Source organism: Arvicanthis niloticus, chromosome 19, assembly GCF_011762505.2.
Source record: "Arvicanthis niloticus isolate mArvNil1 chromosome 19, mArvNil1.pat.X, whole genome shotgun sequence".
NCBI lineage: Eukaryota > Metazoa > Chordata > Mammalia > Rodentia > Muridae > Arvicanthis > Arvicanthis niloticus.
In genome coordinates this window covers 11,239,389-11,250,795 of record NC_047676.1, presented here as the reverse complement: position 1 = coordinate 11,250,795, position 11,407 = coordinate 11,239,389, and positions in this window count along the sequence as shown.

Below are 11,407 nucleotides of genomic sequence, written 5' to 3'. Positions count from 1 at the left end.
AGTATAAAATGGAGGAGGTATGTCTCTGGGGGTAGGTTTCAAAAGTCCAAGCTATTAACAACTAATTTTTTGTTTCCTGTTTTTGAATCATGATATAAGCTCTCAGTTACTGCTGTAGTATAATGCCTGTCTGCCTGTTGCCATGTTCCCCACTACAATGGTCACAGACTCTAACTTTCTGAAACTGTAAGTCTCCAATAAACTCTTGCCTCTGTAAGCTGCCTTGATTATGGTATCTTGTCAAAATGATAGGGAAGTAACTAGGACAGATGTTGGAACTGTGGAATGGGCTGTTGCTATGACAAGCCTGACTGCATTGTGTTTTGTTTTTGTTTGTGAGGAATGTGTAGACTTTGGGAGTCTGGACTGGGAAAGTGGTTTAATGCTATAAGCAGGCCTTAATAGAGCACTCAAGAAGGAGCTAGGAAGATAGTAATGCTGAGAACCATATAGACTATAGAGGCCCAGCTGAAGAAGTTTCAGAAGGGAATAATTCTAGCAACCAGACAAGATACAATTCTTGTGACATTTTGGCAGAGAATGTGGTTGCTTTCTTCCTTAGTTCTCAGAATCTACCAGAGTCTGAATTGAAATGTTTTACTAATTTCACTTGCAGAGTAGTTTTTAAAGAAAACCCAATGTTGACTTTCTCCCTTGGTTGTTAGTAACCATGCTTCTGCAGATCTGTAATAAAAAGAGTGAGCAGGGAAAAATGCACAATTTGTGGAGAAGAAGAGCATCAAAAACCATAATGGTGGAACCAAGGCTTGTGTGAAAGAAATAAGAGAGGTCTGATGCAAAATGGAATAAAGAAATAACCTGCAGGACAGGTTACAAGCTAGGCCTGTAACCTGTAAAAAAAAAAAAAAAAAGGAGGGGGTTCTAATAGATTATCTAAGGAATTGTCTATTCCTAAAGAGCAACAACAAATGAAAGCCTATGTGAATGTAATTCAAAGAGGGGATCTATTTTTATCCCACATGGCAGCATAAGCCACATGGTTCTGGGCTTAGAGTCACGTGAGGAATGAGAAACACAGGTGATGGGAGAAACTCCAGTTTGTAAGCTGACTCCATCTTGAGCCTGCTTGTCCTCCGTTTGAACTCTGATTAATAGAAATACTACAAACAATTCCTGGAAGAAACTGTCCTGGGCCCAAGCCAATCAGGCAATCGAGGGAAAGTGCTTAAAATTCCAGAGGTTATAGGTAAAAACTGCTCAAGCTGTTTGAAGTTATCACTGATTTGTCCCTGTGTGCCAAGATACCCCTGACCAATTAAGGCAACGGCCAGGTTGGAGACTCCAGCTCAAACTCCCATTCCGCCTAATTGAGGCAAAGTGTTCTCAACACAAATCCACTGCTTTGTTGGAGTCTGGGGGTCTGAGCTTAAGCTCAAATAAAGGCTCTTTGCTTTTGCATACAGATTTGGACTTCTGGTGGTCTTTGGGGACACAGAAATCTGGACATAACACATGAAGGACACAGGAGTAAGGGGTTGTGGACTGTAAGCCCCCAATAAACTTTTCTGCAAGTTGTCCTGGTCATAGTGCCTTATCACAGCAATAAAAATGTAACTAAGACAGATGGAATGATAGGTTTGAGAAGGTTATATCTGAAGTTTGATCTCAAGGCAAAATGGAAACAGCTCAAACTCACAAGTGCTGGAACTTCTCTCTTGCTGCCTGTGCTGGTGGCTCTTTGTTGATCAGACACAAGCTAGATGTATTTCTGTAGATGAAACCTTCATTGAGAAAAATGCCTCCATCTGATTGGCGGGCAGACATTCCTATATAAGTTCTTTCTTTTAGTAATGATTAATGTGGTAGAGCCTAGCCCATTGTGGGCAGTTCCACTTCTGAGCTGCTGAGACTGGGTTATAAATGAAACTGAGCCAGCTGTGAAAAGCAAGCCAGGAAGCATGGGCTCTGCTTCAGTTATTGCCTCCAAGTTTCTACTCTGAGCTCCTGCCTTGGCCTCCCTCTGATAGAATGTAACTATTATTTATTTTATTGGATATTTTATTTATTTACATTTTAGATATCATTGTCTTTCCTCATTTCCCCTCCCTAAAATTCACCTATCCCATTCCCCCTCCTCCTTTTTGCTCTTATGTCATTTTAATTATATGCAAGTCTTAAGGTCAGTTCTAGGCTGAGGGACTAGCAATACAATAGATGCAAATAGTCAAGGAACAAGAAATAAAATAAACACAACTAGTCAAAGAACAAAAAAGGCAATAAGCAAAATTCTGTGAACACTCTTGTGATCACTGTTTCTAAGGACTTATCAAGATAACCACAATATCTGAGCCTACTTCTCTGTCCTAGCCCAAAGTCATTTTCATGTCTGAAGCCTAATTTCTTGTTCTAGCTGAAGATTTAGATTCCTGCCTGAAATTACTTCTTTGTTCTAGCCTAATGTCAGATTCCTGCTTGAAGCCCATTTCATTCTCCTTGGCCCATGTCAGATTCTTGCCAAGCAACCTCAAAAGCTCTCTGCTTCTACTGCATTTTTTGTTTGTTTCATAACAACACTGAGCCTGTCTTAGGTTGTTTCTAACAATGCCTTTCTTACCTGTCATGGAATATGCATTATCAAAGGCAATGCACTTCTGTCTTAGGTTGGTAAGGCTCTATGAAGAATCTTACCCATCCTTGGCTTGCCAGCCTGTTAATTAAATAACTCTATCTGGGGGTCCATTTTCAGTTCCAAGCCATGTACTTTGGCTGTTAACATGTTTAACATGTTGATATTAAAGACAAGCTTTAACATGATGGGCAGGAATAAAAGTATTCCCAGAACAAAAAGGGCTAGCAAGATCAAGCTATATATGCTAATCTTGAAGCTTGATTAAAACAGAAATATTGACCTCAGGCCATGGGTAATTTTATCAGCAGTATCTGCTGCATCAATGCTCAGCAGAGCAGCATTCTTTAAATTCATAAGCTCATTATGCAAAGTTAAAACATCCAGAGAGGTGTTAGACTTATGCCAAATATACTACAAGTGTCTTTAAACTTTTTCCTAATTATAATGACTGCCCTTGTAAATTTTGGAACTAACAGGAATTCAATCTTATTTGGCATGACACTCGAGATAGCTCCTTACTCTTAAACTCTGAGCCTCCTTCCAATAATTTGAATAGGATAAAGGGCATCTATCCATTCTTTCAAATACTTATCTAAATCCTCTTGTATATTCAACACATTAGTAACATTTTTTGCTAAATGATCTACCGAAGTAGCTGCCTTAACTTTTTGTGTCAAAGCAATTGCAGAAGCTTTGGTGCTATCGATGAATGTAATTAAAGTTTTTATGCCAGCAATAATCAAGCCTACTACCTTCTTGCTTCTGCTTAAAGCCTGGCTTCTTCCAGCATTTGCAAGCTTATTTTTTTTTTTCAGAATACCAAGGTTCTGTGATATTTAGGGCAATAATTCAAAAGCTGGTTGATAGACCTCTGTAAGAGACATGCTGGCATTTAACACACTAACACAATCAGAGAGTGTAAAGTCAATACGACTTACATTAAGTATTGTAGAAGAAACAAAAGTAATTTTAACTTGACAATTGAAAGAGCCTTAACACATGTAAGTTGTTTGAAATCCAGATCCTGTCCCAACTTTATCTCTTTCTAGTGTAACATCATAGAGAACTTCATCTAACTTCCAAATATGTCTCTGAATGCCCAATATGTCCAAAAATGTCCAGAACCAGCCTTCCAAATGAAGACTGTTATTTCCAATACTGGATTGATTTCTAAACCAGTCTATGACTGAATCTGAATTCAGATTAACTGACATATTTAAGAACTGGACATATTTAAGAAAAATACAGGAGTCATTATAACTTCTCTTTTTGATTCTCTGTTCCACAAGGTTTAAAAACTTGAGGCAGGACAGCTTGTCTCATTTGGGGTATAGGTAAGCATGTCAGGAACATGTGTCCAATACAGCTTCTCAGTCACCATTGTCTGGGCATTCATCAAGCTCACAGGTAGCATCCTTCTTTGTTCCAGCATCAGCATGTCTCACCAATCACTCTGGCAGCCACCATGCTCCTTCAGCATCCTGCAGAAAAGAAACCCCACAAATATGCCCTCTTCCCCATATTAAATACCTGATCAGGATCATGCCATATGCCAGTAAGTGGATCCTTCCCTTTCACCTATGCATAAGTATGCCTAGTTGTAGAGTGCCATAGATACTCAGCAGAAAGTTTCTTGGCATCCAAATTTTAAAAAATGTAAATTAAAAGAACATGATTAAGTGAATTTGTGGTGTATAATGATACACCTTCCTTTTTTTTTATTTCATGAACATATTATTTTAAAGTTCTATGGGCCCCTTCCACAGTCCCTTGTCCTTGACAATTATGAGGAATCCCTGTAATATGGGTAATATTAATTTGCTGATTAAGTCTCAAATGCTCAACTGTGATAGCCAGTTTCATTATCTGATTATTATTATTATTTTATAATTTATTTATCTACACTTCAGATGATATCCTCTTTCCCCATTTCCACCCCCCAGAAGCCCCTTATCCCATCCCCCATGCTCCTATTTGTATGAGGGTGTGCCCCCACCCATCCATCTACTCCCGCCACCCAGACCTCAAATTTTCCCACACTGGGGCATCTAGCCTTCACAGGATCAAGGCCTTCCTCTCTCACTGATGCCTGACAAGGCCTTCACTACATATACAGCTGGCTCCATGGGTCCCTCCATGTATGTTCCCAGGCTAGCTGTTTAGACCCTGGGATCTCTGGTTTGTTGGTATTGTAACTTTTAAATGGAAATAAATCCCTTTTTCTTCCCAATCTGATTTTGGTCAGTGTTATATCATAACAACAGAAAAGATAACTAGGATACTCCCTAAAGAGATACTATAAATCTGGGAAGGACGGTACTGACAGGAACAGCTGGCTTGGAGTGAAGGTCAGCAGAGGGCTGCTTTGCCAATGACAGATCACACCTTGTTTTGGCAGATGCAGCAACAGATGTGTAGCTGATGGAGATCAGGTTTCTAAGATTTTGGGATGAGGAGTACTAGATACTGACTCTTGAGAAACAACTCTGCATCAAGAAACACAATGAGACAACCAAACATTTTACACTTCAGCAGCTTTAAGATTTAGTCTAAAATTGCACAGCACTAAAAATGCTATTATCAATGAACGTTTATTTGAAGTTTCAGTATAACACAAAACTAGAAGTTGAGTACATAATGGCAAAGATTTAGTGACATGAACATTTTTAGAAAAGTTATATATGTTGGTGAGCTATGTTCTTCAAATGTCTACTTCCCAAGAATCTGCAATGTGTCCTTCTTTTTGTCTTTCTGAAATGGTCCTCATGAGGTGTGTAATTACTTCTACATTTTAAACAGTTCTTTTGCAGATATTATAAGTAAATTTAAAATGTATGGTGAAACTATTTACTTTTTTGACCACTGGCAGAACAATGTTTATTGTGTTTACATTCAAAATATGACCTTACAGATTTGATTTGGTTTGAAAAATCAACAAACTGATAAGGTTTTGAAAGCAGGGGAGATCTGGCTTCTTTGAATTCTGGCATTGTTCTCTATTGGTTGGCATGGGCTGTGTCTAGTAGTTACTTATCATCTGTCCATAACTCATTCAAAAGGAGGAAGGTAGAGAAGAATTCAAAGACAGCTTTAGAAGCAGATACAGTATCTGATGTAAGAACTGCATCTGTAAACATACTTTGAGCTATCTTCAATGGTGAGACTGTTTTCTGTTGCACATAAACTTGTTACTGATGCAAAGGTAGAAAGTGGGGTTTGTCATCTGTACCTCTGAGAATTCATTGGTTCTTTTTTTTTTTTTTTATTTTAAACTTTTTTTTTTATTAGATCTTTCATTTACACTTCAGATACCATCCCGTTTCCCCATTGCCCCCCGTAGAAAACCCCTATCCCATGCCCCCTTTTCCTTTTTGCATTTATACATTTTTTTAAGAAATGTTAATCATAGGCTTTATAAGTTTGGTATTGTTCAATCAGAGGTGTAACCCACTACCCAACCTAGATATATCAACTATCTTTGACTGGTGGAGATACATGAACATCTGCTTCCCTGTCTCCCCCCTCTATCTCTCTTTCATCACCTAGCTTCTCCTCTCCTTCTTCTTCTCCTCTTCTTACTCCTTTTCTTCCTCTCAGTACTCCTCCCACCTTAGCTCCTCCTACACATCACCCTTCCTGTTAAAAGGAAACTTTTCTCTCAAAATACAATTAGAGCATAATTATGCCTATTTGTACCAGTGAGGTACAAGATAGTCCTAATACCCAGTCCATCCTTTTGTTGACTAACCAGCACCTCTGTCATCTATCCTAACTAAAACACTTAGTTCTGAACCTGGCTTTTTCCTTGGCTTTAGGATGAATGTCAGCTGATGACCATACACTCAGATCTTTTCTCTCAAAGTAAATAGCTATAAGTTTTCAACCCCATCAGAAATCCAGAATGACTGAGTTGACTATAATTGTGGGAAGCACAAAGCATAGCTTCTAAAACTTAGCCAATTTATAGAGACCTCTGAACACCTGGACACTCGCTCTACTTCAAAACGTTGGAGCATCTGTTCTTCTGCCTTCTGGCCCAGGATCATCTGACAGACCTTAGTGCTGCAGAATTATTAAGGGCTGATTACTCTGTCTAGGCAGATATAATCAGTCGACTATTCTGCAAGTGTGTCCTTTTCTGGACAGTAATTTGTCTGTAGAAGGAAAGTGGCAATTTTTGCCTAGTGGCTGTCTCACCACAACTGGAGTAACTCCAAGGATGCTCAATTTCTTCTTAGAATTTAACATAGGAAGCTGTCCGGAGCAGACAGGTCTCTAATGAAAATGAACATTAATACTGAAATGTTTGTCATGTCAATTCTAAGGATTTCTGAAGTTTTGAAAACCAGCTATCCATGTAAGGTAATCTGGACTGTTGCCTGTTAACTCCACTCAGCTATTTCTAAATAAAACATAGAGAACACCCTTATAATAAACTCCAAGTCATGAATTTGCTATAGTCCCTTAACTCACAGGCTGACCATCTCAAATCAGTTAAAAAAGTTAAAGAAGGACTGGGTCTAAGCTTTGTATTCCTAAGTGTGTTATACTGGTACAATGCCTATGAGAGTAACAATATTCATCTCACTCTTATATCACTAAGAAGCTCATGCCAATGAAAACCTTAAAATTTGTAAACAAAGTAAATTGGTGCCATTTAAGAATTTATATCTTCATCTTGATATTAATTATACAGATTTCTACTAATAGGTTATGGCTATGCAATAAACCCTAGCCAATCCTCTCTATTCCGACAAAACCACTACTTTTCCCTAGGGAGACAGCCCAACATTTACCACCTTAGTCCCCATGCCCAGGGAATAGGGGCGCTGACTCATCATTAGCTTCTTCAAGCTGATTATGGGCGTTGAGATATTAGAAGAGGAGTGGGGGGGGAGAGCAAGTTGACAATCCTCTGATGCTGTGTCTTCGCTGCCTCCAGATGGAATTCACGGACCTCAGAGGTTTGAGCAGGTCTGCCCAGCTTGCTTGTTGAGTAGATACACCAAGGCTGATCATTCTGCAATATACAATTCTCAAAACAAATTTTAGTATCAAGATAGTTTTTTTTTTTTTTAAAGAGGGCTGACATTTTATTAAGAATGTTGGTTCTAACCGCTTTTCTATTTTTCCCCTCTTTTATTGGATATAATATTTACATTTCAAATTTTATCCCCTTACCATATTTCCCCCACCACCCAGGAACCCCTTATCCCATCCCCCCTCCTCCTGCCTCTATGTAGGTGTTTACCCACCTACCCCCAGCCTCCCTCCCCACCCTCAGATCCCCCCCCCTCAGTGCTCAGCCTTCAGGGTACCAATGATCTTGTCTCCCACCTATGCCCAACAGGGCCATCCTCCCCTACATATACAGCTGGAGTCATGTGTCTCTCCTTATGTGCTCCTGGGCTGGTGGTTTAGACCCTGGGGAGCTCTGGCTGGTTGGTATTCTTGCTCTCCTCACAGGGCCACCAGCCCTTACGGTTCACGGTTCCTTTAATTTACTCTCTAACTCCTCCATTGGGAACTTTGATCAGATTAATGGATAGCTGTGGGTATCTGTCTCTGGGTATGTCCGACTCTGAGAGACCTCTAAGGAGACAGCCTTATCAGGCTGCTGTCAGCTTTCCCATCCTGACATCCCTATCAGTGTCTATTTTTGGTGACTGCCTATGGAATGAATACCCAGACACAATGGTCTCCCTACAACCCACCCTTCAGATTCTGACCCACACTTTGTCTCCATATTTGCTCCCTTGGTTATTTAGTTACTCCTTCTAAGAAAGACCTAGGCATCCTCACTTGTTCTTTCTTCTTCATGAGCTTCGTGTCGTCTGGTAGTTGAATCTTTGTTGTTTCAAACTTTTGGGCTAATCTCCGCTTATCAGTGAGTAAATACTATGTGTGTTCTTTTGTGATTGGGTTACCTCACTCAGGATGATATTTTCTAGATCCATCCATTTACCTAAGAATTTCTCGAATTCATTATTTTTAATAGCTGAGTAATATTCCATTGTGTAAATGTACCACATTTTTTGTATCCATTCCTCTGTTGAAGGGCATCTGGGTTCTTTCCAGCTTCTGGCTATTATAAATAGGGCTGCTATGAACATAGTGGAGCATATGTCTTTGTTATTTGTTGAGGCATTTTCTGGGTATATACCCAGAAGTGGTATAGCTGGGTCCTCAGGTAGTGCTATGTCCAATTTTCTGAGGAACCGCCAGACTGACTTCCAAAGTGGTTGTACCAGCTTGCAACCCCACCAACAATGCAGGAGTGTTCCTCTTTCTTCACATCCTCGCCAGCATCTACTATCACCTGAGTTTTTGATCTTAACCATTCTGACTGGTGTGAGGTGGTATCTCAGTGTTGTTTTGATTTGCATTTCCCTGATGACTAAGGATGTTGAGCATTTCTTAAGGTGCTTCTCGGCCATTCGAGTTTCCTCAGTTGAGAATTCTTTGTTTAGCTCTGTACCCCATTTTTTAATGGGGTTATTTTGTTGTTTGGCGTCTAATTTCTTGAGTTCTTTGTAAATATTAGATATTAGCCCCCTATCAGATGTAGGATTGGTAATGATCTTTTCCCAATCTGTTGGTTGCCGTTTTGTCTTGTTGACAGTGTCCTTTGCCTTACAGAAGCTTTGCAATTTGATGAGGTCCCATTTGTCGATTCTTGATCTTAGAGCATAAGCCATTGGTGTTCTGTTCAGGAACTTTTCCCCTGTGCCTAGGTATTCGAGGGTCTTCCCCAGCTTCTCTTCTAATATTTTCAGTGTACCTGGCTTTATGTGAAGGTCCTTTATCCACTTGGAGTTGAGCTTTGTGCAAGGAGATAAGAATGGATTAATTTGCATTCTTCTACATGTTGACCTCCAGTTGAGCCAGCACCACTTGTTGAAAATGCTGTCCTTTTTCCACTGGATGAATTTAGCTCCCTTGTCAAATATCAAGTGACCATAGGTATGCGGGTTCATTTCTGGGTCTTCAACTCTGTTCCATTGATCGTCCTTTCTGTCTCTGTACCAATACCAAGCAGTTTTTATCACTACTGCTCTGTAGTACAGTTTGAGTTCCGGAATGGTGATTCCCCCAGAGGTTCTTTTATTGTTGAGAATAGTTCTCGCTATCCTAGGTTTTTTGTTATTCCAAATGAATTTGTAAATTGCTCTTTCTATCTCTATGAAGAATTGATTTGGAATTTTGATGGGTATTGCATTGAATCTGTAGATTGCTTTTGGCAGGATAGCCATTTTTACTAAATTAATCCTGCCAATCCAGGAGCATGGGAGATCTTTCCATCTTCTGAGATGTTCTTCAATTTCTTTCTTGAGAGACTTGAAGTTCTTGTCATACAGATCTTTCACTTGCTTTGTTAGATTCACTCCAAGATAATTTATTTTATTCGTGGCTATTGTGAAGGGTGTCATTTCCCTGATTTCTTTCTCTGCCTGTTTATCCTTTGAGTAGAGGAAGGCTACTGATTTGTTTGAGTTGATTTTATATCCAGCCACATTGCTAAAGTTGTTTATCAGGTTTAGGAGTTCTCTGGTGGAAGTTTTAGGTTCACTTAAGTATACTATCATATCATCTGCAAATAGTGAAATTTTGACTTCTTCCTTTCCTATCTGTATCCCTTTGACTTCCTTTTGTTGTCTAATTGCTCTAGCTAAGACTTCCAGTACTATATTGAATAGGTAAGGTGAGAGTGGGCAGCCTTGCCTAGTCCCTGATCTTAGTGGGATTGCTTCAAGTTTCTCTCCATTTAGTTTGATGTTGGCTACTGGCTTGCTGTATATTGCTTTTACTATGTTTAGATATGGGCCTTGTATTCCTGATCTTTCCAAGACTTTTAACATGAAGGGATGTTGAATTTTGTCAAATGCTTTCTCAGCATCTAGTGATATGACCATGTGGTTTTTCTCTTTGAGTTTATTTATGTATTGGATTACAATGATGGATTTCCGAATATTGAACCATCCCTGCATTCCTGGGATAAAGCCTACTTGATCTTGATGGATAATTGTTTTGATGTGTTGTTGGATTCGGTTTGCGAGAATTTTATTGAGTATTTTTGCATCAATATTCATAAGAGAGATTAGTCTGTAGTTCTCTTTCTTTGTTGGGTCTTTCTGTGGTTTAGGTATGAGTGTAATGGTAGCTTCATAGAATGAATTGGGTAGTGTTCCTTCTGTTTCTATTCGATGGAATAACTTGAAGAGGATTGGTATTAGGTCTTCCTTGAAGGTCTGAAAGAATTCTGCACTGAAACCATCTGGCCCCGGACATTTTTTGGTGGGAAGATTTTTAATGACTGTGTCTATTTCTTTAGGCGTTATGGGACTGTTTAGGTGGTTTATCTGCTCCTCGTTTAACTTTGGTACCTGGTATCTATCTAGAAAATGGTCCATTTCCTCCAGATTTTCCAATTTTGTTGAGTATAGGCCTTTGTAGTAGGATCTGATAATTTTTTTAATTTCCTCTGTTTCTGTTGTTATGTCTCCCTTTTCAGTTCTGATTTTATTAATTTGAATGCTGTCTCTGCGCCCTTTGGTTAGTCTGGCTAAGGGTTTGTCTATCTTGTTGATTTTCTCAAAGAACCAGCTCCTGGTTTTGTTGATATTTTGTATAGTTCTTTTTGTTTCGACTTGGTTGATTTCAGCCCTGAGTTTGACTATTTCCTGCTGTCTACTCCTCTTGGGTATACTAGCTTCTTTTTGTTCTAATGCTTTCAGGTTTGCTGTCAAGTTGTTGATGTATGCTCTTTCCACTTTCTTTTTGTGAGCACTTAGAGCTATGATTTTTCCTCTTAGTACT